General features: G+C 35.8%; 1 protein-coding gene across 1 annotated transcript in view; it reads right to left on the bottom strand.

Annotated features, from left to right (window-relative positions):
- The window catches only part of LOC126367748 (protein tiptop-like), a 324,845-nt gene extending 300,794 nt beyond the window's left edge, over positions 1-24,051 (bottom strand). Inside the window, exon 1 of the mRNA XM_050011462.1 lies at positions 23,609-24,051. The gene's annotated coding sequence lies outside the window, so the exon portion shown is untranslated. The remainder of the gene's footprint in view (positions 1-23,608) is intronic.
- Positions 24,052-27,762: the final 3,711 nt, after the last annotated feature.

Here is a 27,762-nt window from a genome sequence, read left to right on the forward strand (position 1 = left end):
CACCGTTATTCGATACATAAGCGATGCGGTGAAGTGGGCGACTGGGCGTAAATCAAGTGAATGTAAATAGGATACATTACGCGTGACGGTCGATGAAGACGTCTGCGCCGCCCGCTGCGCGACGACGCCAGCGCGCATGCGCGGGCGATTTACGTGCGCGCGCGGCTTTTAGGATACAATGTATCGACGATATTCGACTTGTTACTGCGTTTCTGTTGCCAATCAAGATGTTAATGTATGAATTATAGTGTTTATGTTAGCGACTAAAATTCTTGTGAATTGTTATTATTACAGAGCCGTTTTCATATGGGATGGTTTACAAAAGTACCGTTTATTAACCTTTTATAAGGAAAAATGGCAAAACGGTCGCTGTGGGCCTGTGCTTCACCGGTTCGAAACCCGGTACCGAACTTGCACCAATGAGTTATTAATATATCTTAAGAGCAGTTCTCACTAATAGCTCGACCATTGTATACGGCTCACCACCTATCACGTTGGTCTAACAGAAAGCTCGGTGAAGTGTGGGTTCTTAACTTCTTAGTTCATCTTGCGATGGAAGTACCTCTGACTACCCCAATTAGGATATAGTCGTGAGCTTATGTTATGAATATTGTTTATTAATGTCACATCTTCACATGTGGGTTGTGAGGTAAATGACTGACCTCATCAACCCTGGGGCCTGTTTCATAAAACTTACAATTATAAATTACAACGACAATTTGGTGTTCATTACGTAGCTAATATGAAACTGCAAAATATTCGTGATCACCCACTCCGCAATGTACATCAAATTGTCTTTGTAATTTACAATTGTAATTTATGAAACAGGCCCCTGGTGTCAAGGTTACCATTGAGCCGCCAAAGGCCCTTAACACGGGTCATACGTACCTACTTACTTATAAGTAAATAGAAAAGAAGAATGTCACATCAGTCGACGATTGTAATCATATTATAACAGTTGTAGGTACTTATCGATCAAATCAGAAAGCATTTTTCTGTCAATTCCGTAAATTATAAACCAGTTTAAAAATTAGAGCGTTATTACAAGTTTTATCGGCAAAAACAATCGGACAACGGAAACTATTCCGATTTATCGAACGGAACGTAAAATCGAAATTCAAAAGCACCGTTCCGTTCCGTTCTATTTAATTAAACACCCTAAAATCGTGAAACGAGCGTTCGGCGTTCACAAAAGATAGATTTGTTGTGTCTATCGATTACGATAGAGATTTCTTTGCGGCTAACAAAGCGTTTTCGTATCAAATCATACAATTAGAAGTGATCGGTTGTATAGTTGTCGGTTGCTTTGTCGGCATGCTTGTCATTGCTCTGGGCGCGCTCCGCTTGGCTCCAGTGCTTACACTCTGTCCAAGAAGGTTCTATTGAGAAATTGAACAAGGCAATATATGAACTACTTGTAACGTCAAATCTGAAATCTAACATTTCAGATTATAAAGTAAATGTCTTTATGAACTCTGACAGATAAATAATGCTCATTCTCTTAAAATATAATATTATTATAATTAAGTACTGAATTAGCTGCCTAATATAATTCCATTGTGCGTTAACTACCTACTTACACTATGTAAACTCACTCCCTAAATAAATTATTTCATTTTAATTTATTATTATTTTGAACACTTGGAATAAATTTAAAGGTACACTATTCTTTTATACACACCACACTACATTATAAAACTAACATTATAATATTTATAATGCGTCATAGCGAAACGCTTAGTGAAAAATACCCCGCACGAATCGCGTCCCGTCCAAAATGTCACCAAAATACTAGCAGCGTTACCTCGCTGTATGAAGCCCCGAACGTTGGTCACAGTCCTTTTTAACTTTTTTTTTATATTAATGACTTGGATGTAACAACACTGTTCCTAAACTCATTTTTATCTGGCTTTGCTCTGTAAAATTACCTACTTCTTCCAATTACGTAAATTGACCCCGGGAGAAAAAAGCATTACGACCAAAAATGAATCCACCTGACCAAAAACTGACCTAAATGGAAAATTTAGAGACGTAGGGACAACCTCTAAGTCTAAAGTGGATCACACTATCGGTGTTTGCCGTCACCAGCGCGGGACAAGCGCTGTCGTCTCAAAGGAATTAGGATGATCGACGCGATGACTGCGCGTGCGCCGAACGACGAACTAATGTCGATTAACTGGTGCTTATTACGTGAGTGGTGCCCACCCATTGTCTAAAATAACGTTGAGGTCGGATGACTGTCCATAGGCAAAATATTATGTCCAACAAAGGAAAGTAGAATCGCGAGCAGTAGTGAATCGCGGTTGCAATCTCAAAAAGTCTTTTACAAGTAACTCACTTTCCTAGTCCATCACATTTGATTTTGAACGAAACTGGTGTATTTTTCTTGACGTGACAAATCAACCCAAGAAAAGATAAATTTAAACAACGAAACAAAGAATTGAATCGCATCTTAATGTCTTTCAATCACAGTCACCAATTAGTCATACGTCTTTCAATCGGATTGAGCCGATAGATTGAATGCCTTCATACAATAATGACATATTTAATTGCTTGTATTCATTTCAATCTGTCAGAGTACAATTAAAACTTTTGTGTTGGGCCACGATGGGACCCCAGTGGGACCTTAGATGACACAGCGAATGTTTGCTCAACAATTGTGCAATTTTCCTTTTATGCATTTGAAGTGTGACCTTTAGGTATAAGCTTTAGGATTTCGTCTAACGTAATATTGTAGGGATTTATTATGTATCTAATTGACTTTTTATGAAAGAAAGAAGCGTTTATTTTAAAGGGACACCACAGTAACAAATATAAAACAAATAACAAATACATAATATAAAACACGGAGTAACACATAACTTACAATCAAAACACATAATAAATACAACTTACACGGAAATCAGTGTAATAGTTACATAAAGCATGTCAGGGGTCTTTGGCGGCTTAATAGTAACCGTCATACCAAAGTTGATGAGGTCGGTCATTCATCTCTTACAACCTCTACGAGAGAAGAAGACCACAAATCCGAAAAAATAATTAAATATTTATAATAATAATTAAGTAGTTCAGAATTATGTATTTCGGTGGCGTATATTTATATATTTATTTATTGTTCAGGTAATCAACAGCTTATATAGTATACATAGTAGTGATATAATATTTTAAGTAACAAGAAAGCCAATTATAGATTACCCCGGGTTACATATGAAACGTGTAGGTATCACTTAGTTTACAATTATCCATAGAAAACCTTCGATATATGTATATTTTGATCGAAGTAGGAAACAAACAAAAATTAGGAAAATTATGCTTAGTGTTGGTCATCATTCCTCATGAACAATCGCATAAGACACGAATGAACAATTATATTACTACTACATGCACCCACAGAAAATAAACTTCAATATTATCGACTTGCACCCATATTCACTAAGGAAGTACGCAGAGCAATTTAGTCAGAAATGAATTATCCCACAATAACACTCCACGTTACAGAATTTGAATAATAATGATAACTAACATTGTAATAAACAATTCCAAATAAGTATTAGCCACTTAAAGGATCGACTACCGTGTAGTGTAGTAAAGCACGAGGGTGCCCACACCAGATGTGCCGCGGGACACGTCACGCGGCTAACGGTGACTTGCGGATCCGCGATCCTGTTGAATGCTAGGATGACCATCCGTCGCAGAATAGCGAGGACGTGAAAATAAATTTTACTTTGAGTGACATAAATGACTTCTAAAGGCTTACAGCATTAATTCAAGAATAAATGCAATTTTCGTAAGTTCAGTTCTTTTTCCGCGATATATTTGCGCACAAGTACCTATTGGTAGTCTATTAATACACGTTTAATTAATTCGTCGCTGACGTCACTAACTGACGTATCTGAAATTTTGAGCGAATTTGATTTGCACCTTTTGTTATTGTCAATAAGACACAAAATATTTTAGCAAAAAATTGCAGATATGTCTGTTTGCAAAATCAACCACGATTTCTTTTCACAAATAGCAACATAAACGCGTTATGTACATACGTGTTTAAATTATTATTTGTATTGTTTCATATCTTAAATTCAAGTGCAAAGTACCTAGAGTGAATAAGTCTATTTATTTATTTAAAAGTTACACACAACAGGTAACAATCATGACATGCGAAAATAAAAGGTAACAAATGTGGGTAATAACTAGATTGAAACCCAAAACGTGTATACACGGCATGATTAGGAAATTTTGTAACGTGAGGTTAGTTGCAGTTAAATGCTAAAAAGTGGTTAATTACTAAATAACAACAAAATAAAACAAGGAAAAAAAAAGTGAAAAGAAACATTCCGTCACGGAGGGCAAGCATGGTTAACTACTTTTGTTAGGCACATGGTATTGCTGGCTGAGGACTTCTAGACAGGTATGTAACTTCTAGGTAAGTCCAGTTATTATAACTACACGAGTACGAAAGTAAGTAGGTAACACGAAGCTGTGTATAAATAAGCACAATTAAAATGCTAACCCACTAGAATATCTCGTGCATAACAGAACCACAGCCACCCTACTCCAGCTAAGTGACGATGATCGACAAAAAGGGATGAAGTGCGATTTTATTAACACGCGCTTTCATCAATGTGAAAAAAATAACATTGAATACGGTAACAAATGATGTTGTTTGCAGGAATCCCTTGATGGCGGAAAATGGGCCTCGAACGTTTTGATGTATGGACGTCTGATCTATTCTCCTTCTACTGGGTTCGAACTCTCCCCACTCAACGTCTATTGACGTAAAATGACGTCGCAAAACGTCTAAAGCCGTGATTTTGAAGGTTCCTTTGTGAGTGACTTGGTGAATGTTACTTTTGGCAAGGTGTCGTTGATTAATCGTAGATAAATCAGTATTGACTATTGATGGTGAGAGAAGCGATGGGTTCTGTCATTTTATAGAGCCGACAGGTGATAAGAGAGGTACGGATCTTTACTGTAATAGTTATTACACATAAATACAAATACTCACGCCTATAATCACTAATGGGGTGGGCAGAGCCACAAGAAATCAAAGACAACTTGCAGCCAATGTTGATACGACGTCCTAAAATGGATATGACGAATCTTATTTTGATTGGTCCATCACCCGTAAATGTTAGAAAGGACACAATTAATGTTTATTGACTTTTAAACAATATTTTTTTGCTAACTTTAACCTGCATGAAAAACGACTTAACTACAAGCAACCATCAGTTTTATTAATTTAAGGACCAAAGTTCACAGTAGGTTTATGTCTCTGTCTTCTATCTAAAAGATTCCGACGACAGCACTTAACAAAAAAAAAAACAATTCGACAAAATTCACTAACGATAATTATTCATCTCAACAATCAATTCCCTAAAAAATCTAAACAAAAACCAGTCGCCAAGTAGAATCAAGAAATAGCCGAAATACAAATTCAAAAAGCCACTTTAAACGTTTAAAATATTTATGTAATCAACACTTCGACACTCTAAAGTCACCCACACCGCACTCCAATCAACAAATTATCCGGTGTGCTCAACCCCCTTGCGTCACTCGTCACAATCACAAGCACAGACGATTAGGAATGCGCCGAGTCACTCCACGTTAGGGGAATCCTCTTGTTTCAAAGAGTACAGATGCTTTCAAATTAACTGATACGCTATGACGCTTTTCTGTGCAATTACTCGAGCGTTTAAATAACTGTTGCAGTTGAATATAACATAAAAACATAATTTCACGATTATGTGCCAATTGGTACAGTCAAAGATACATCCATCGCAAGATGAACTTAAATGCATTTTATGGTATGAACTTAAATGCATATTATATAAATTGGTATAATATAGAAGTTTGTTTGTATGCGAGGGTATCTCACGGCGCATTGGCGCTTCTGCACTGTAAAGTCGTGAAATGTAAATAAATAAATAATTTCTACAACAACTGGATCTAAAAAAAAACTCTAGTAGAAAGCCAACCACACTATCCCCGGATCATCAGGCCTCATACATCTTTTCTAGATGATGTATGTATCTAGGATACCGATATATTTATGTAGATGTAGTGATATAAAATAGTATTGTATTTCCAGTGTATGCAAACCAATAAATTATTTGTTATAATTATAATTTTATTTAACGACGCGGAAGGAAAGCTAGTGTCATCATAAATGAGTCCTAAAATCTATTTATTACTTACAATATTTCTCCTGTATTGTTTTATTCTGACCCCGAAGTACTATGGATGCCGCTGATGCACTTTTTAATGGATTTTAGACATAATTTGTAGGTTTAAAAGACTTTTATCACAGTATAAAGTTTTAGCAATGATACGCGCGCGATGGCGCGGCGGTGAGTTAACAAAAGTTTTTTTAATAAATTTGGCGGGAACCTAAGAAGTTTTTGGCCCGGTTACCTAACACTGTTTATAATAGAATAACATGAATTTTAGTTCTTAATTCAAATATTTTGAAGTTCACACGACGTCGTTAAATAATCCAATATTTAATATCGACCAAAAATTAATGGCCGCCAATCAATGGCATAAAATAGGTTTACGGGTCATAGATATCCATCTATTAATTAATTAAAACATTTACATAATATTGTAATATTCGATCGATCGTGGGTAATATTAAAATTAATCATAATCAAGTATTAATAACGTATTATTTACATAAGCAAGTATTTTATGTTGATGGCCTGTTCGTTTCCTGGAAGGTTAGAGTTGATTTGATTGGAAATCAAGAAGCCTGTGTTACGGTGTTTAAAATTCTTGGTAATGGCAGATAACTAGTCTTAACACCCGGGACGGGCATAGAATTTGAATTTGCAAGTATTATTCTTTGAGCTTAACTTTGTCTTCTACGCTGTACTGGAAGCGCATAAAAACATAGAAAACATTCAGCTGCTTATCTTAGTGGGAATGTCGTGAAATCCGACAGAGATATTGTGTCATTTCTAACATGATGGACTAATATAGGCTACAGGAATCGAAATAGAATAGAATAAAAAAAAATATATAAAAGGACACACAAAAACAAGACAATAACATTACTTAAAATTTTCACAAAACTACTACAACAAAGCAATAACCATGTTTGTTCTTCCATCCATGGTAGTATTGTGTTGTGAAAGTGTGTGGAGGCCATGATGTGTGTGTGTGTGTGTGGATGTGTTTTAGGCTGATCCCTTGACACCATAAGGTTCATCAAATCCATCTTCAGACTTTGTGTCAACAGTGACCGCAAATTGATTATTTGTGGCTCTGCCCACCCCATTAGGAATTACGGGCGTGTGTATAATTATATAGAAGTGTATTAGGTATTTTATACTAAAACTAGGTTTCCTATTTAATATATCAACGCAGTCAATGACGGACAGACATTGTGACACATTTTCTAGAAGTCAGTCAAGATATTATTAGATGCATAAAATATTTTTATGATTACTAGCAGCCATAAAACTCGAGTTTTATGATTTTGATGCTACTAAATGTCATCGGTGGACTGAATAGATATGTGCATGTTTGATGCTGTAACGTCAAAAAAGTGGTTGTGACATACGGACGGACAGACAGACATGTCGTTGGGCATTAAAGTATTATTGATTGATTGATTGATATACAATTTTTTCTTGCTTTCTTGTATATATATGGGTCGTTCTTCTTTTTTATCGACAATAAAAAGACATTTTCTCAATTTATCGGATTTAACATCTTTAAAATTATAACGGCATTAAATATTTTAAAACATCATATAAAGATGTGTCTGTAGAGGACCATTTAGAGGTTCTCTTTATCTTGGTAACATACTTTTCTTTGTAGACACATTCCAAAAAATATTGTGACAGAGTGGTCCTTTTCATCGGAGACAGCATTTTAATTTACCACTCTGTCACAGAATTTTGTGAGAAACAATCAAGCTTCTTTAAGGACTAATTGAGGAACCGATTAGTATTTTGCTTGTATTTTGAGTATAATAAGATAACTATATTTTTGGACAATGGAAACATGAAACAATTCTAAAACATAACTTATCAGAAGCAGAACGAAGGACAGATCATTGTCGATAAAAAAGAAGAACGACCCATATACAAGCTTTTTAGGGTTACCACTTTCCCACAAGGCGCAGAAGTTACATAAAAAGAGCCTTATTACCTTGCATTTAGAGAGACAGGAGACAAATTGAAAAAAAAAAAAACAACCAGTGCCCTTAATTTTAGTTTTTTACAACAGGAGAATTCCCTCCTGGGAGCATTCCGACTTTATGAACATTCGCGGGAGCATTTATCATTTAATAGTTAGTGTAGTGTCATCATTTATTTAAGTAGATAACTACTACTACTAAAAAAAATGGCGAAAAATTTATTTAATGGCGGACTCCAATATTCTTACTCAAAAAGAAAAGTAAGTACATCTAAGTAATAAGTAAGTACCTAAGTAACCAAATTATTTATTTTTACACTTAACATTAAATTTTGAATTCTGATCAGGAAAACGAATATTTTATGATGTACACAAACACTTTCGCATTTAAATTTTTATTAGTATGCTGGGCAAAGGCCTCCCCTTCCTCAAACCTAAACTCAAAGCTCAAAATATATAAAATTGTAATTATTATGAAACAATATTAATTATCTTGTAATTTATGCACAGTCAATTGACCATGTTTGTCTAACCAACGGTCAACAAAGTTACAATACCATAATAGTAAAACAATAATAATCAATGGCACAACTGCAAAGTCCCAGGATTTGTATTAAGTTTCCATTCAAACGCGGGACTTCCCGTACCAAGGTGTTTATGTATTCCTTGCATGGGTGGATTTGCATGTAAAAGGTTAAGGCAATTGCACGCGTCAATATGTTGTTATAGAAATATTGATCGAGTGACTTATAGAGCACAATTTGTAGTTTTAATGAAGGGACTTTTTTTAAAACTGTCATCCTTTCATGTCACAAAATAATTATCTTGCCAGAGTTGAAAAAAATAAAACAATTAGAACAATTTGAAAAAGATAAATTATACTAGTACACAATTACAACATATCCGTGCTCCGTCCGTTGATCCGTGCTTCGGAAGGCACGTTAAGCCGTTGGTCCCGGTTACTACTTTCTGATGTAAGTAAGTAGTCGTTATATGAGCCATGTTAGGGGCCTTTGGCGGCTCAATAGTAACCCTGATACCAGGGTTGTTGAGGTTGATAATTCACCTCACAAACCCACACGATAGAAGAAGAAGACAACATAAAACAGCTTCACGTTTGTATCCCCGAAGGGGTAGGCAGAGGCTGTATAATATAAACCCACTGTCCACTAATAGAGGCGAGCCTATTGCTATTAGCCGGGTACAAATCCTGAAAACCACGTGATATCAATCATCTTTGATTCAAACACGAATTCGAACTCATAAAAGTCGAATTCAGTGGTTTTTCCCTTAGCCATAATTATAATGTTCTCTTCTAAGGTACATAATGGTGCTAATTCCTGTAAACACCATCTAATTTTATTTTAAGTTATATCTGTCACTTTCTTATCCGCCGAAAAGGAAAGGGACGGGTAATCGACAAGCATAAAATTTATGGAACACACGTCAATTTTAAGCACAAATCTAAAACAACCGTCTAAAAATTCGCCCGGGTTATTCATTTATTTACTCATTCTTCCTAAAATTAAGAGCTGTCAATCATCCGTCCCTTTCCTTTTCGGCGGATAAGAAAATGACAGGTATAACTTAAAGTAAAATTAAGAGATGTCTGCAGGAATCGGGGCCAATGTGACCTAAACACCATAATTATTCTCACCATACCGGGTTGGATGGAAGAGATCTCTTTTAAATATAAGCCCACCTTTGTTTCTTTCTTTTTCTTGCTTCTCCTTGTTATGTATACAATAAAGAATATTATAAATAATCTTCATGTAAAACATTTAAAAAATGGCGTCTACTCGGACGCATACAAACTCATGCTAATTTTAGTTTGACAGCTCTTAAATTAGTGCCCTCCTTCACTTACAATACGAGCAAGAAAGAGATGCAGCTAGTTTAAGTAAGTAAATTAAGTTGGTGGTTGGCGAAATCGAAACTTTTTTTTTTACGTGACTTATTGTAGATTTGCCGCAGATGGCATTAACTACTTGGCCGGACAAATGGGGAGCGCTGAAGGCTCTCACCCGGAAAATCGACACCAATGTACAGCTCACCAAGTGACAAACGCAACTAAACAATAAGCTCTTCAATACAACAACCAATTCTAAGGGAACGTTCCCAAAATCTTCTTATCGTGTGGGTTGTGAGGTGGAATACCAACCTCATCAACCCTGGTATCAGGGTTATTACTGAGCCGCCAAAGGCCCCCGATATGGACCGACTACATACTTACATCAGTAAAGAAACGTTTCCCAAAATGGAAACGTTTCCGTTGTAAAAACGTCTTCAATATTAACGACACTGGCTGCTTATTTTCAAAGTGTTATCTCTTGTAATCTGATCCTATCTGCCTAAAGGCTAGGTAATAAAGCGTTTTGATATAACTTTTTCGTCTTTTACAGACAGAGGGATTGTGTCATCTAACATGATGGACTAATGTTATGGGCGATAGGCTGATCCCTTATCACCATAAGGTTCATCATATCCATCTTTGGACTTCGTATCAACAGTGGCTGCAAGTTGTCTTTGATTACTTGTGGCTCTGCCCACCCCATTAGGGATTACGGGCGTGAGTTTATGTATGTATGTATGTTTTTCGTCTTTTCACTGGGAATCTTCTCAAAGTAGGAATATTCCCAGAAACGCCACATCAATGATTCTAAGTCAATCCAATGAATCCCTCAAAGCATTTGAAGGCGTGATCTTTGTATTATTACATTATGTCTTACAATAATCGTGGACAGCATTCTTCTGCCGTGTCGCATCGTAATCGTGACCCTAGACAACTCTACTTCTAACTCACTATAGTATACCACAGAGCACGGAAACTTATTCGGCCAATAGTCGCTGCTAGAAGCGGCAAGTAAAATTCAAAGCTGACGTTAAAAAAGTCACAGAACAGAACACAATTAAAGACGTTGAAAAGGTCTAACTACATTAAAAATAATAAATCAATTGATTTACTACCGAAGTAACAATTTTAAAATAATTAACAGCGGACCCCGAGCCTAACAATACTCATAAAACCCGACTTCGTGATTGGTTAAGTGGGGTATATGCAAGTAGTATTTTTTACAGAAAACTTATTACAACCCAAAACTTACTTACCCAAAACTTTACTGACTTAAACTAGTGGTTATACTAGCGGTTGTGAGAAGCTGTAGTAATTATAGGCGGATGAGACGTTCGTTATGTAAAAATTGACGATTCAAAGTGTAACTATGTAACCTACAGAATAAAGATATTTTTGAATTTGGAACCTCTGACTTGTCATCACTTATTGGGCTAAACCACCTGACTATTTTTCAATGCATTTACTGGTAAAGACGACTCTACTGGCCGACTTAAATTAATTCCATACTCTGTGGTCTAAAGATAATGTATTCAATATTCAATACATTGCCCTTATGTAAGTTATGCACTCGGGCACATGCAGTTATTAGTACAAGAAAAATGCATGTGTCTGCATGCATGAGCGAGGTGAACGAAAACGTAAGGCTATAATTGAGTTACGGCGTTTATACACGATGAACGAATATTATCGTGAAATAGGAATACTGGTTGGCCAAATCGACACCAATGTACAGCTCATCATCATCATCATCAGCCCATTAACGTCCCCACTGCTGGGGCACGGGCCTTCCCTATGGATGGATAGGGAGATCGGGCCTTAAACCATCACGCGGGCCCGGAACGGATTGATAGTTATTAACGACTGCTAATGCAGCCGGGACCAACGGCTTAACGTGCCTTCCGAAGCACGGAGGAGCTCGAGATGAAAACTTTTTTTTTGTGGTCACCCATCCTATGACCGGCCTTTGCTTAACTTCAACAATCGCAGACCGAGCGCGTTTACCACTGCGCCACCGAGCTCCTCAAATGTACAGCTCATCAAGTGACAAACGCGTAAAAAAGTAAATTATACGAAGGAAATTAAGATTAAGTACAATAAGAGAACAAATTCAGAAAACAGGTGATATCAAGAAAAATAGGCGTAAAATATGGTGTGACGACCTCAATGCTTATCGGAAGGAATGGCCGGAGATCACGCGAAGTCGAAAGGAGTGGACTTCTTTGGAGAATCAAGGGGAGGCCTTTGCCCAGAAGTGGGATCGAATAGACTAGATAAGATAAGAAATAGGTATGCATTTTGCGTTGGAAAATATGGCTTGATTTTTTTATGTCATTTCCATATTTCAAGCCTATGGAGTCCCGGACTTTTGAAAGCGTTTGTGGCCGAAGACAACATCTAGAGGGTAATCTAAATATGGTGCGTGTGACACCATTGGCTCTTATCCCTGTATGCACTATTTCAGTGCACCCCCAAAGACAACTCCTGGTTCGTGCAATGCTATTTCTAATTATGGGAACAAAGTGAACTGGGCTATTGAATTGGTGGTTATTATTATTTTAATTTGCTGAAAATAGATTACGAAATACATAGAGGTAGAATCGCAAAACACCACAAATAGTAATCTGCTGTCCAATTCAATATACGTAGTTGTATTTGACTACGTAGAATTTAATTTAATGAATGAATTAGGTTATAGAATGGCGACAACGTGTCGGACGACGCTCAGTGGGTAGGCCCGCTACAAGGTGGACCGACGATCTGGTGAAGGTCGCGGGAAGCCGCTGGATGCGGGCAGCGCAGGACCGATCGTCGTGGAGATCCTTGGGGGAGGCCTATGCCCAGCAGTGGGTGTCATACGGCTGATGATGATGATGAATAATTAGGTAATAATATTAAAAAAAAAAAAACACAAAAAGGCTAGGACATCCACCAGAGGTTTTGTCAAAAATATAATTGTAAACAGTCAATGAAATCCAGAGAAGCTTCGTCAACATTAGTCCAAAAGTCCACCCCGGATCATTTCCGGCTCAAACGAACCCATCAAACTGGCAGCGTTCCCTCGCTGTATGGCCAGAGAGATGCGCTGAACCAGAAATGACCCAGAGCGTGGATCATGCCCCCTTTCTCTCAAACGTCTCCCTAGGTCCCTGACAAAAGAATCCTCTGTATTATAATTTACTTTTTTATTGTTGGAAAGGAAGGCGTAACTCTATAGCAAACATTAGTAAAGATATTAGACAACACACGACGGAAATTAAGATTAAATACAATAAGAGAACAAATTCAGAAAACAGGTGATATCAAGAAAGCTTTAAAACAACTAAGAGAATAGTCAGAGTGGATTTTAAGATCAGAGACCGGAGATAAATAGAATTGCTACAGATTTTTATAGACCACTATCTGTATATATACAGATGTCAAAAATACAGCAATATATAATGAAGAAGGAAAACCGGACAAACATATAACGCCAAATATATTACAGAGTGAGGTGAGAAAAATGATATAAACGCAAAATATATATATATATATATATATATATATATACGGTCGAATTGAGAACCTTTTCTGAAGTCGGTAAAACACCTGGCGAAGATAGGATATCTAACTAACTGCTTGTGCCCTACATATATATGTATCTTAAAGTCCTGCGAGTAGCTCGATGAGGGCAACATAGAAAACAGGCGGATTTACAGAATCATGATATTTATTTTGTGGCACGAAAAAACTTACACCATTTTATAACATTGAGTTTTTCTTAACTAACCATAGACAATCCAAAAAACTATTATAGTATAAAAATATTTATGGTTGACTTGGTCATAAACACTGCTAACTTAATACTCATCAAAAATACTCACTTACTTGTAGAATATACCAATCAAACGACTATTATTAAACACTTTCCTTATTTGAAACAACAACAAAGCCCCCGATGACCCATTTTTTGCCAACTATGATTCGGACAAATCGATCTATAGATCAATGATCCAGATCACCAACCGTCACTGCTTGATTGACGGACAGACAGACGGCTGATTGGATATAATTACGATGCATATTTTATTAAACACAGCAACATTTTAAATGCCTTTCGTGTCGACTTTAAATCAAGGGTTTAGAGATGGCATTGTTAAAAATGAGTATAACATTATGTTGGTATGTCTTGTCCGTAAGAAGTTTACCGTGAAGGAAAAAGACAATCCACAAAGGACCGTACGAATGTTTGTGAGATAAAAATCGAATATAATTACTAATCTATGGTCTGTTAACGAAGGGATTCGACTGGGTGACTGGTTTGCTTCAAGGTCTAGGGACTAAACTATTCTGATATTCTTTGGGCCTTAGCCAAGTTGAAAACGATTTCGAAAAACGACAGTGGCTGTGATATAAATATACGCGATTGATATGTCACCTTAGTCAATCAAACTCATATTTTTATCACTGTCAATTCTCATAATCGTTTGCAAATTACCTTACACGTTGGTGATATCAAGTTGGTTCTCTCCTGATGTTTAAGATATTTAATTTAACCTCCCTTTGTGTTAATCAGTTCATCCATCTAGTCGTTAGAGCGTTCGACTCATGATCTGTAGGCAGGTCAATTTCCGATGTGGACATCGTGTACTTTAAGGGACTGGCCTTTGTTTGGTTCATCTCTTCTATCGCGTGGGTTGTGAGGTGAATTACCAACCTCATCAACCCTGGTGTCAGGGTTACTATTGAGCAGCCAAAGGCCCCTGACATGACTCATATAACGACTACGAACGTACATCAGTAAATAGTAACCGGGACCAACGGCTTAACGAAGCATGGATCGGACAATCGGGTGACCAGCCTGTAATGTCTTAACCAAATTAGGGACCACAAAGTAATTTTTGTGATATGTCCCCACCGGGAATCGAACCCAGGAGTTCCGGATCGTGAACCCAACGCTTGGTTAGTATCATAGAGCTCCTTCTTTCTATAGTCAGTGGTTATTACTTAGCAGGCTTAGCATCTGATTGTCCGAAAAATAAGAGAATTCTTCCGGCCTCAGGCTGGTCAAGCATAACCAGAACCCATAGCAACTGGTGTCCGAAACTACTATACAATAAGTCACGAAAAAAACCCTACCTACTTGTATTTTAGCTAGAAGCTGAACTTTAAAAAGAACAAAATTCCCCCGCATTCTCATATCAATATTATTCTGTAAAATACGGTTTAAATGTCAAACAGTAGTGCTGTTTTAATTTTAAAAAGTGCAAAATTGTGTTCATATATAGAGCCGATAACAAAAAGCTGAATTGATTCAGTAAATATTATCCGTGACGTGTGTACTGTTGCGGAGAAAAGTGCAGTAGGTGAATCTGATAATAATAATTTGCAAACATAAATATGTAGGTATTAATAGAATACGCATATACATAGATAGGAATAGAATACACATACAGAAACTCAAAGAGAGTCATAACTTGCAAAAAAATCATTTTTTTATTGATTATATACGAAAATAAATTATTTGATAAAGACTTAACATTATTAGTTCTAAAATTAATCTACTTAGATCATAAAATAACATCATTTTTCTTTTTCTTTTGTTATTTTCATTACTAATTCAAATGAAACTTTCTAGCATGATGAATTGTTTATCAATAAAAATGAATTAACAACTTTTTTTAGTCTAAAACCAGTCATCCCTGTATTAGCCATTTGTTATTGCATATTGATATTTAGTTGACACCTAAATTACTTATACATCAGTGGCATTTGACACACCCTCTTCTACTTCGATATACGTTTAGCGTGAAGTAACACGATTGATAATAATGTAATACTTAATGTAAATAGCCCTGCCCTTGCTTGTCAATCTTCGACAGTTCTACTTAATACCTTCAACAGCAAAGTGACTCATGCAACGGATTGAAGTTCGATTGTCAGGCTTGAAATATTTGCATTATCAATCATTGATTTTATGCAAATATTTGCACTGATAGTATGTAACTGATTGGTACACAAAAGAAATAGATAATTGTTCTTTTTAATGTCTGACATTTGTATTAGTTAGGTATATACCCTCACCTGATGCTACAAAACAGTTGGCCTACGAGCTAATTACCTATCATAAGGTTCACCAATATTCATTTAGGACTTCGTTTTCAAAAGAGACTGCTTGTTATCTTCTGAGCCATTAAGTAACAGCATTCTATCAAACTCATTACTTTGCTAAATTGACTGACATTTGACAAGATTACAACTATTCGAAATTCAAATTATTTCCAACATTCCCTAGTTTTTGTTTTTTGTTCTTTTAAATGGCATTGTACCGGTGTCCCCGCTAGTACTGGCCAGTCGTCTGATATTGATTGGTGGCTGATTGATGCGCTGATGGACTGACAGCTGACGTGCCCACAACTCGCGTCATGCCTCTGGCGCGTAATTCAATTCGATTTACAGCTACAATTTTATTTTTCGAACTTTTCTGTATACTATTATTTTTTTTTAGGATTTGTTTTTAGTAACCTGCATTGTTTCTAATAGTGATTCAAGCTTCTATGGTTCTTTATGTAAATATCTAAAGCCTCGTCTCGAGGCTTAGTCTCTATAAAGCTCTACTATGTTAACAATCAAAATATTATTTTTCATTGATTTTCCCATTATATTACGCTCTAAGCATCATGAATCGGAGTTGGTACTTAGTACAAGTCACAAAGGATTCAAGCAACCTCTTCTAACCATCAACGAGCCATTACCTTTGTCTCCCATAAAATCTGACGTCTTTATCTTTTCCAAAACGCTTTCACACACGTCGCGTTACACACGCGTTACAACAGCATCTTTACAAGTCATTAGACGTGTCCCCCCTAGCCCTCCCCCGCCCCGGGACGCCGCACCCGATTGTAATTAACCGAGGGCCATAAATTGACCGTAACTGTCATATCATATTGATTTAGTCCCGCGAGCGAGCGGGGCCTCGTCGGAGTTCTGCTTCCAAGGGGATGGAAAAATTAAAATTGTTTGGATTGATCGTATCGGGGCGCCGATGGATTGTTTTGGGTTGCGTGCGCGCGAATATTATGTAAGCTAACTCCGAAGATATAGGAGGTATGCCTGGGGTTTAGACGAGTAATCGTTGGGAGGAAAAAAATTACCCAATACATAGTAAAGTTGATGTTGATAAAGTTGAAGATGTATGTTATGTACATAGTAAAGAACGTAATTTCCTTTTTATTATATTTTTTTAACCCATAGATACTGAGATTATTCACACAAGAGGTCTAAATAACAAGCTTATGACTTCCGATGTTGTTATCTCAACGCATTATTTGTGTAAAACAAAGTGTATCTTACAGCAGAATGATTGCGACATCTAAAACAGTTTGTAACTTCAAAATTTATTGCTGCATAGATAGCGGCGAGTGATGTACGCGACCAAGAATGTAGGAAGCAATTAACGTACACGAATTTCAAGCGCTAAGATCCGCTGAAGTCTTCATGTGTTGCGTCAAATGATCTAATTTAACCCATCCAAGCGGCCGATGAGGTGCAGACAGCATTATTGCCCGCAGAGCGCGAGTGAGTCTGTCAAAACAACACTAACTAGCGAATCGAACAACATTTGGCCGGCGAATGATAGAAAACAAACATTTACTTGCCATTCTTAAACAGATGATGCGATTCAACAAACATTATTGAACGAATTTACGACCTATCAGATCAAACATCGTAAACACAAAAATATCCATTCCAATCAAATCTCGATAGTATTCTTTTGAAATGAGACGATAAGGCGTGAATTTGAATGAGAGATGATGTTGATGAACGCGGATATAAATTGGCCGCCATGTTGTTTCCCGCCAACAATGGCGTCCGGTGTTGCCACATTCATGACGTTTCCTTTTTTCTCAGGATTCTTTATGGCGCTAGCTTTGATTGAACAGATTTCTTTTGTTTTGATTATGCAATAACTTTGCAATTTTGATCCAATTTTGCTAGTGCTGAATGATCAAAGGCGATGAGTAGCTTGTGGTTTAATTTTTAAACTTTGATCTGAATTCATTGACTTAATGGCTCTCATCCGACGATTTAAAAGTTTAGAATGTTCCGGGTGTTTCATATTTTCGACTTAAGGATTTGAATTTCGACTTGTTATTTAATTTATTAGGTTTTATAGTGTGGGCACATCAAAGGAGCTACCATGCAACAACCAGTTCGGATCCGACACCAAATCCAGATCAAACGGCTTTTTAACAGCCGTGGAGTATTGAAAAATGTTGGATATAATCCGAGAATAGGTTCCTCATCAATACAATTTTGACAGGACCCAATAAATTTATTGTTAGAAAAAAAACGAGTTTCCAAGTAACGTATATCGAAGGTTCTAAAAATTCCAAGTGATTTCACCTCTTTGTAACGTATCGTATAAATCGTGAAATGTGTCAATTAACTCAAGTTTAATGTTGTATTTATGTAAATTGTCGTCTGACGGACATCGTGGGTTAAGACAAAAAGAGGCGCTTGACCACGACACGACGCCGCATTTAGATAAATTGTGTATTCTCCCAAATGTCAGGCGATCGGACAAAAAGTAGATCTATAATGGTTGACAGATAGAGTACTTTATGGAAATGCGTTAATTAGGTATCAGCGGGATTATCAGATGCCGGAGTTAGACGCTTGAGTTATGGCGATGGAGTATTCCTCTCACATGGGACGCGCGGTGTTTCCTTTCCTAATAGATAGATCCTTTTAACTCGATAAGTAAGGCTTTTTATCTAATTTCAACAAAGTCCGACAAAAAACGATGGCAAAAAGTTTAGTTTGGTCATCATCTTCTTGCCTTTATCCTTATTAATACTGTTCGACTCCAGAACAGTTTTTCTTATTTTTTCTATTCTTCTATATCATTTGCCAATTTTGTATTCACTTCTTCCTTGATATTAGCTTTCCCGCAACCTTCACATTTTTTCAGTTTTTTTCTTCGTTTCTCCTATTCTCCATTGGCAATATACCAATTGTATAACTCACTGCGTGACAAAAATCTGACTAAATCATCCTTGAAAAAATTGACATGTAGATAATTATGATGATGATTAATCCGTAAACAGTGACCATATTAATATTTTGATATCACTTTTATATAGAGTAACGATGAGTTGGTAGATTCTATACTTAAATGGATTATATTCTTAAAATTTGTCTAGGAACTCACTGCAGTAGTAGGCAAAACGGTCGTGACTATATAAATGTGTGTATGTGTATGTAGGTATAGTAAATAATTTGCATACCCTTTAGAGAAGTTATACGGAACTTGTAAAATGCGCATGCTTCTGCTAATCTATGTGAGCTGGCAACGAACCAAATGCCGCGGGAATCATTTACATTAAATATCTGTTAATTAGTAGGCAAACGCCAAATTTATTATGATCTAAAGCAAATTTAAAACAGATCGGAAAACAAACACCGGTGACTGACCTTTTAACATCATAATGTAATTTATATCAAATTGACAGAGATATCAGAATGGCTTAGATTCCATTAAATTCGGACCATAGAAATTTTTAACTACGTTAAATGTGCCTCTTTCCGTGTCGGTAGCCACTCAAGCCTAATAATCAGTAAATTCAATAAATATGATGATAATTTTGATTCCTGGCTAGTTTTTATTTATGCAAATTAAAAGAGATTATAGACTGACGGACAGACTGGTGACCTTTCCTTGTTCGAACATATAATACGCCTGTCAAAGCTAAATAATATTTGCACAATTTATTTTAATCTGTCAATGTTTATATTAGGTGCAATGCCACCTGAAGTACATAATTAAAATGATAATTAATTAAATTAAAAATCAGATAAATACTATAAAATGAGGAACCTAAATACTATTTAAAATAATTTAATGCGACATATTGAATTCGACAACGATCAATCAGATTTATTGCTGTACAAAACCAGTTCGGAGAATCGACAGTAAATCGTGGACAAAAATAAATATATGAACTAGTGGGAATAAATATGGCGGATGATTTGTGGCGTTATTGACATTGGTTGCGCGGGCGCAAGCGGCCATCTTGTGTTTGCTAATTGCCAGTTTATGTCATTAAATCAGTCACGCATCGATGGAATATCGGCAGTGTGTGATTCTTGCCCATTTGTTTGGTCCAACAATTTTGCTACTTAGTATTTTTTTATTTAAATTTATGAGGATATCCAGGCAAAAGATCTTATCTTCATTGAACGTTGTAGATCGAGGAAGACACAGAACAAAAAAGCATAATATTTAATACGTGCTTTAGGATTGTTACTAATACAGTTGACTCGACCATTATAGACGGCGATACAACTCACCACATCATGTTGGTCGTTAGAGCTTTCTGCGAAGAAAGCTCGGTGAAGCATGGGTTCTTCTTGCGATGGGTGTTCCTCTGACTACTCCAATCGGAGTATAGTCATGAGCTTATGTTTAGTTAAGTTTGTTGCATTTGATTATTTGTGTTACTTGCAACTATTGCAATATTGCTAAATCTCGAAACAAAGTTTTACAACTGGCCTGATAAGTTTATAACATTAATTTGACTCATTTTAAGCCTTTTTTCAAACTGCATTACTTATTAATTATCCCATTTAATACCTTTACCTAGCAACTTTGACTTGGTAACAAATACATTCTGTTTATTCACAATTTAAATGACATCGTAAGGACATAAATCTATCACAGTCGATAATGTAGTGAGCTGTCAGTGTAACAGCTTTCTTTTTTTTTGTTAAAACACAACTATATCATATTACTTACCAGGAGTCGCTAGTTAAGTCTATTGGGTCTATGTATCAGTACAGCTCATAAACTTTACATTGTAATAGAAAAAACATTATAGACTGAAAGCTTATGTTTTGTTTTTTTTTTTATATTCGTCCATTTAAGAGGCAGGCAAATTATGAGACCATGCTACCTAGTCATCAGTAATAAGTAGTTATGTCTTCGAGCACTTTTATTTTTGTTTTAGACAATATAATTATAAATAAACTGTTTTTATTAATTAACGCATATTTTCTTTTATATGTAGTACATTTAACTTCTATCTATCTTCTAAATATATTCGGGCTAATCTCAGGAACCATTGTATGGATTTGCACGGGATCTGTAGTGTGATCTGCATTTTTCTAAAAGTACTAGGTATGTTATGGAAAAACTGTTCCCAGTACCATTTTCATTTTAATTATTTATAATTTCACAAGTCTTCCAGAAAAGTTCCTTCGCTATTTTAGATTAAGTTGATCATTATTTTTTGAATTATTAGTTATTTATGACGCAACCGCCGCCATATTTCAAAAGTTCCAAGATGGCGTCGCGTTCGAATTTCAAATTTATCGACAACATGTGACGCGACATCTGCTATGCTACGACTATTCGCACCTTTTATTATTGAAATATTTATTACAGGAGATCGATTACTATGAACACTTGTATATTTTGTCCACATTAAAGAATTATACAGTTTGTTCTGCGTAATTAAATTATATTCAAGATTAATTGCAAATTGCTAACTATTTATATATTATCTATGAATATTAATACTTTTGATTTTAGTTTTGTTTCGAATAAACAATACTAAAATCGACCTTAACTGCAATGGTGAGTTTAATTTCATACAAAAGTGAAAATTCTCACAGCGCGTACAATGCGGAAGAATGCAATGCGTACCTTACGAAAACAATCTTCCCCATTACTCCAATTTGGTTCTTCTTCGCTAAATTTATTTACTTCTTTTCAACATAAACATTCAACAAACAGCCTATATACAGAATTCACTGCTGGGCGCCAGCCGCCCCTCAAACAACCAGAGGGTTGTACTTCTTTACAAAGGTAAATAATAAAATACCTAATGGACAAAATAGACCTTAAAATTAATAAATATATTTTTTAATTTAGAATGTTCGTGTGGTATATATCTAATTATTAATAATTACAAAATCTTTACCAGACCCCCAAAAATTATTTAAAAAAATACATTAGTCGCCTTCAAAATTTATTTATTTACCTAATAAATGAATAAAAAATGGAAGTAAAATGTAGAAGATTATTTATTATTGTATTGAATTAGTAATATCCTGAGATACTTTAATATTAATACAGAATAACAATGATATAACAATGGATACATTTGCATTCACACAAAAAGTTTTTTATTTCTTTAATAAACAATTGCGTTTAACCATAATCTCCTGTATTAATCTATTTTTGATTATTTACTAAAGTTGTGTGTATCATTGTCACAGCATTATATTTCTTTATATATTTATTTATTTGTACCTATACAATAAAACAAACAAAATGTTGGTTACCTTTATGTTACCATGAATATCTAAAATTCATATCTGTATGATGTGAATGTTTCTTATTAACTGTGTTTAATTATATTGATTAAATTTATAGCTACTTATTTCTTGGCTATTAGTCTTCTAAATACCTACCTACCTATTGATAATAAAATCTATGAAAATAATTTAAATAGTAAGTAAATAAATTACTTTTATTAAAATAGTTATTTTTAACACTTTACTAGTAATTTTAAGAAAATACCATAAAAATATATGAACAAATATTTATCTAACGAAATTAACAAGCACCATTAGAAGTATATGTCTTTAAAATGTTTGAAATTAGAATAGGAATTATAGAAATAGAAACCCGCGTGCAATGTTTATGGCTGCACCCCGCACCCGCTCGTGCTCGCCCCGCCCCCTCGCCGCTCGCACTGTGCGCGCTGCCTTACAAAAATAAAGATGGCTGCCATACACTACACATATTTATATCTTTATTAAAATTTAATTATTATATAAATATAATTATATATTTACTTATTGTGGTTGTAAAATATGTACAGTTGTCTGGCTTTTTTCTTTTTATATTGACAGGTATTCTTATTATTATTGAAATATTATTTATTAAGTAATTACCTAGGTATGCAAAATGAATCATAAGTTCTACAAAAAATGAGTTATCGATATGAATTTTGGAGTGAAAATAATAGTGCAGGAAACTCATTGTCGACTTTATACTTTATATGAAAAACATTCAATACGGGTCCATAATTATATACAAAAATCCTTTCCAAAAGAAAAATTGTTTGATACCTATTCATGTTTTTCTTTGTGTTAATTTTTTTGTTAAGATATAGGTATCATGTTAACCTTTCCATCTGCCGCATAAAAACAAAAGTATAGTCAAGATTTTTTGATCGCAAATAAACTGTTCAGCGTGATTCAGTCATAGCAAAGCTTCTAGTGCGTAAATTACCAGTTTTTCCTGCAAAGTTTTCATGGGAACCTCTCCGTGAGCCGTGAGCCGCAGTACCGACGCGCGCCGCCGCCGCAACCTCACTAAATTTCAGCACGCTCCCAAAGTTTCACGAGCCTACCACGTTTTAGAAACTTGCAAACACTCTCCAAAACTCCTCTAAAGTCTTCTAATACTCTTCAACTTCACAAATAATGCACCAAAGTGGACCAAAATACGTTAAACTAGTAAAAAATGTAAGAAAAGCCCGTCGAAAACTTGAGAAGATGCTCAAATAAGAAGTCAAGAATTTTGTTTAGTCACGTACTTAGGTGTTGTTAATTTATGCTCACCTCTCAGAATGTTCTACGAGTTGACAGACTGAACACACGGTTTCACCTGTCACCACGAGCACCTAAGCAAGCAATGCCACTTTGCTTCTCAGGTTATCCTTTGTTTTTCAAACTCTTGTTTGTTTTCTGCATACGTGAAACGAATTCCTCAGCACATCAAACTATTCAAACACCATGCGATGTCGTTGAACCTCCCAATCCATCAATAGGAAACTTAAACAAATCAACCTTATTTGAACAGATGTCCGCGACGGTTCTAATATTCGAATTTGAATGTGGAATCACGTAGTTAGTCACTTCACTGCACGGGCACTGAGTTGAGAGGGCACTTTATACTTTTTTTTGGCACTGACTGTTTACGAGTGTGGCAGGTTGTATCGCCGGTGTCGCGTGTCGGTTTGTTTACGCGGGAGCGCGCGGCCCTGCGTTGAGTTCGCGCGCCGCGGCCGGAATGACGCGAGCGCGAACGCGGCGCCACCAGCGCGCGCGGACCAAACAAGAACTAAACACTCAATCAAACGTCTCTACTCTGATAACGTGCACTCATTTTTTGCAGTGCAATGCAGTTTTGTTCTTTTATTAAGACGGAGTAAAAATAATATAAGGTTATTTAATAATGAGTTCGAATTAGAAGTTGTTGGGTTTTTGTTAAAAATACTTAAATAGATAGAAAACTCTTAAGTGATTCTACACGAAAACATATTTTTTTTGCAAAGTAGGCTCTAAAAAACCTGTAGGATGATATTTCAAATAATTACATTAGATATCTACTTCTTATTTTATTTATTTATGAATATCACTGTTTTTTTTTACAATTTAAGTACTTACAAATAATTCTCAAAAGTCTTAATAAAAAATAAACATAATCTATATTTAAAACCTCAAAAAGTCATGCATGAACTGCCAAAAATCGCACGCAACCCTTCAAAAAACACGTTCAAGAAATCAAAACAGTGCAAAAAGCGTATTTGCAGGCTGGGTCGCCGGCGGCGTGACCTTGCAGCGGCGCGCGGCTTGCAGCGGTCGCGCGGCTGCGGTCTCGCTCGCGCGCGGGAGGGGCCCGCGGCCCCGCCCCCCGCCCACTTCCAACGACTACCTTTTTTCACGCGTAACTCACTTTCCTTGCTACCATTCTACTTTGTACCTACGTTTGTTTTGAATTTGTGATTAGGATTTTTAGTGAGGGGTTAAATAGCGCGCTCTCGTCTTTTGTAATGACGTTCTGCATACGTGTCGTTAGGGTTCAGTTTCCACTGCCAATGTTGGTATGAAAGATAAAATATTGTGAATGACTTCCTAGGTATATCTTAAAAAAAAAACTTCTATGGATTTGTTATACTCATAAAAATAGTAATGAGATTTAGTAATATTTTAATTTTTATTTGTAAGTTTATGTTTTGTAAATTATTTTACGAAAAGCTAGGTTATGTTTCCCGATGATAAGATAAGATAAGGTAAAACTGCTTCCATGAATTTTCTTTGACTTATGACTCCATAAAAAGAACATTTCATTAATAAAAACTGTAAGAGACGCATTACCTACAGTAATTGTTTAAAATATACATAAAATTGTATACGGTGCTTATACTGCCAAATATCGTTATTTTTAATTTCACTTTTAAATACCTATCTATAAAAAAATATTAAACATAAAAATACAGAGGCACGTTATAAAAAATATGTCCTCAAAAAAAAACTTTTATAGTAAAAAAAAACTTACAATAAAAAAACGCTGTCGCATCAAAAAGTAGGTAACGTGGCTAAATGACGTTACACATTATGTTATGTAACGTGGCTACTTCGGAACGACCGCCCCGAGTTACGACTTTACGAGGTTACGGTCGGGGTCATAAACCAAGATTTTTGCACACGCCATTTGTACGAGTTTACATACGTTTAACGCTGTTTAATATGAGAGATCGTTTCTAGGTTTATGTGTCGGGTTCTAAGTATTTTTTATTACAAACGTAACGAATGATTTGTAAATTTCTAATAACTGTAAAAAAACGCCACCGGAAAACTTATATTTAACTACTATTTTATTTATATAATAAAATGAGTTGATTTATTATTTAAGTAAGTCTCCCTCTAGTATACTAGCAGCCCACATGCAATAATTGCATATAAAAATTGCACACAATAATTTGAAATATATTTTTTATGTCAGTCTGTAACAAAATCTATAAAATCGATCTCAATAAAATATAATTCAAAACACACCGACACCCGATCATAATAAACTAGGGTTTTTATTCGACTTCCTTCCAAGGGATGGGAACAGTATTGAGTTGAGTCAGTCATATGATTCGTGTGCTTCATGTGAAGTAATAAAAGATCTGTTTTTATATTCTTCTATCGTGTGGTTGTGAGGTGGAGCACCAACCTCATCAACCCTGGTGTCAGGGTTACTATTGAGCTGCCAAAGGCCCCTGACATGGCTCACGTAACGACTACTTACTTACATCAGTAAGTAGTAACCGGGACCAACGGCTTAACGTGCCTTCCGAAGCACGGATCATCTTACTTTCGGACAATCTGGTGATCAGCCAGTAAACCAGTCAGCCAGTTTTGTAGATTTTATATTAATAATTAATAGTACTTATTTCTTTTTTGTCGATTTTTTTTCTTTTATTGTCAAATGTCATCTACCTGTTCCTATGATATGTTTGGAGAGCTCTAGTAATACTAAATACTTTATAAGTCTTTAACTATACAATACTATTATGCACACAGACAAGAATTTAAATAATGTACTTACATACACAAGAATGAATGCCAGTACAAATATATCTTAAATTTATTTTTCTAATAAAACAGTGTACCTAATTATATAAAAACTAAAAACCATGAATATTATAATCTGATAACTAAGTAAGTATAGTAATTCTTATAGCAACGGATTCCCATGTGTTACACTTGAAAATGATTTTTTTTTGACGTGACTTAATGTAGATTTGACGCAGATGGCATTAACTACTTGGCCGGAGAAATGGGGAGCGCTGAAGGCTCTCACCCGGATGAAAATGAATCGATGTTAACTATAAAGTACTTACTAGTCACAATTCAGTGTAATACCGTAATTTATTATAATATTGTTACTGTTAATAATTTAAACGAATTATTCGTTTAGGAAACAACATTAGGTAACACAATAAATTAAAAAAAAAAACAATATTTTCAGCTCTAGAAATACTTGTACGTTCCTGAGTGCCTAAGTAACACAGCCCATCACTAAAGGTGCGTATTAAAATGGTATCGTGGTACGTAATATAGTCACTTTATGCGTCTCCGTGACAGGTGCCCAGGCCGCGTGATCGCGACTTGATTCCGCCGATTTAGGGTTAACGCTTGACGGGTCGATGACTTTGTCAACCGCTTTAAAATGCAAAGGACTTTGGAAGGTCTTTATAGTAATTTCAAGGGCGTCAAATATCTACCTCAGAGGGGTTAGCCAAGTTTTGCAAACAAAAGGCCATTCGACAACCCAGTCAAATAAGATACTTTTTACGAAACATCAACCAGTTTTCTTTGGAGTTTGTATGGAAATACGGCCCTGTGACGTGGTCAATTAAAGCGTCCAAACGTCGTACCCATTTACTTAATTACACTTCCATACATACGTAAACTCACGCCTATTTCCCACCGGTAAGTAAAGACTATGGAATTCCATTTGCTTCGATCCTGACACACTTCTCTTGCTTCCTCCACATTCATCAATCGTTTCGTACACGCACGCCGGTTCAGAGTAGATCGTACTGAACCTGGCCAATGTACGTCCTTCTAGGTCTAGGCTTCCTCTGCCAGCCCTACCACCAACCTTTTCAAACCTATTATCCTTCATCCGCTCTACGTGTCCAAACAAACTGCAAATTCCTCTTCTTTTCCTATCCTTCTCAATCTTAGTCACTATATCGTCTTTTACACCACATCTCTCTCTTATGAGACTCTTTCTTACTTTACTACAGTAACTACTATTTACTTAATTCATAAATAAAATTTGAAAATAAGTCGAAAAGTAAAATGGGATTAATTTTTGATCATGTTACACTGGCTTCTATTTCTAGCAAAGCGCTGAGGTCCGTGTTGCTCTATGATTTCTAGATTAGCATTTTATAATTTATTTTTGACCCGGTCAAATACCTTAATATGACGAT

Source organism: Pectinophora gossypiella, chromosome 6, assembly GCF_024362695.1.
Source record: "Pectinophora gossypiella chromosome 6, ilPecGoss1.1, whole genome shotgun sequence".
NCBI lineage: Eukaryota > Metazoa > Arthropoda > Insecta > Lepidoptera > Gelechiidae > Pectinophora > Pectinophora gossypiella.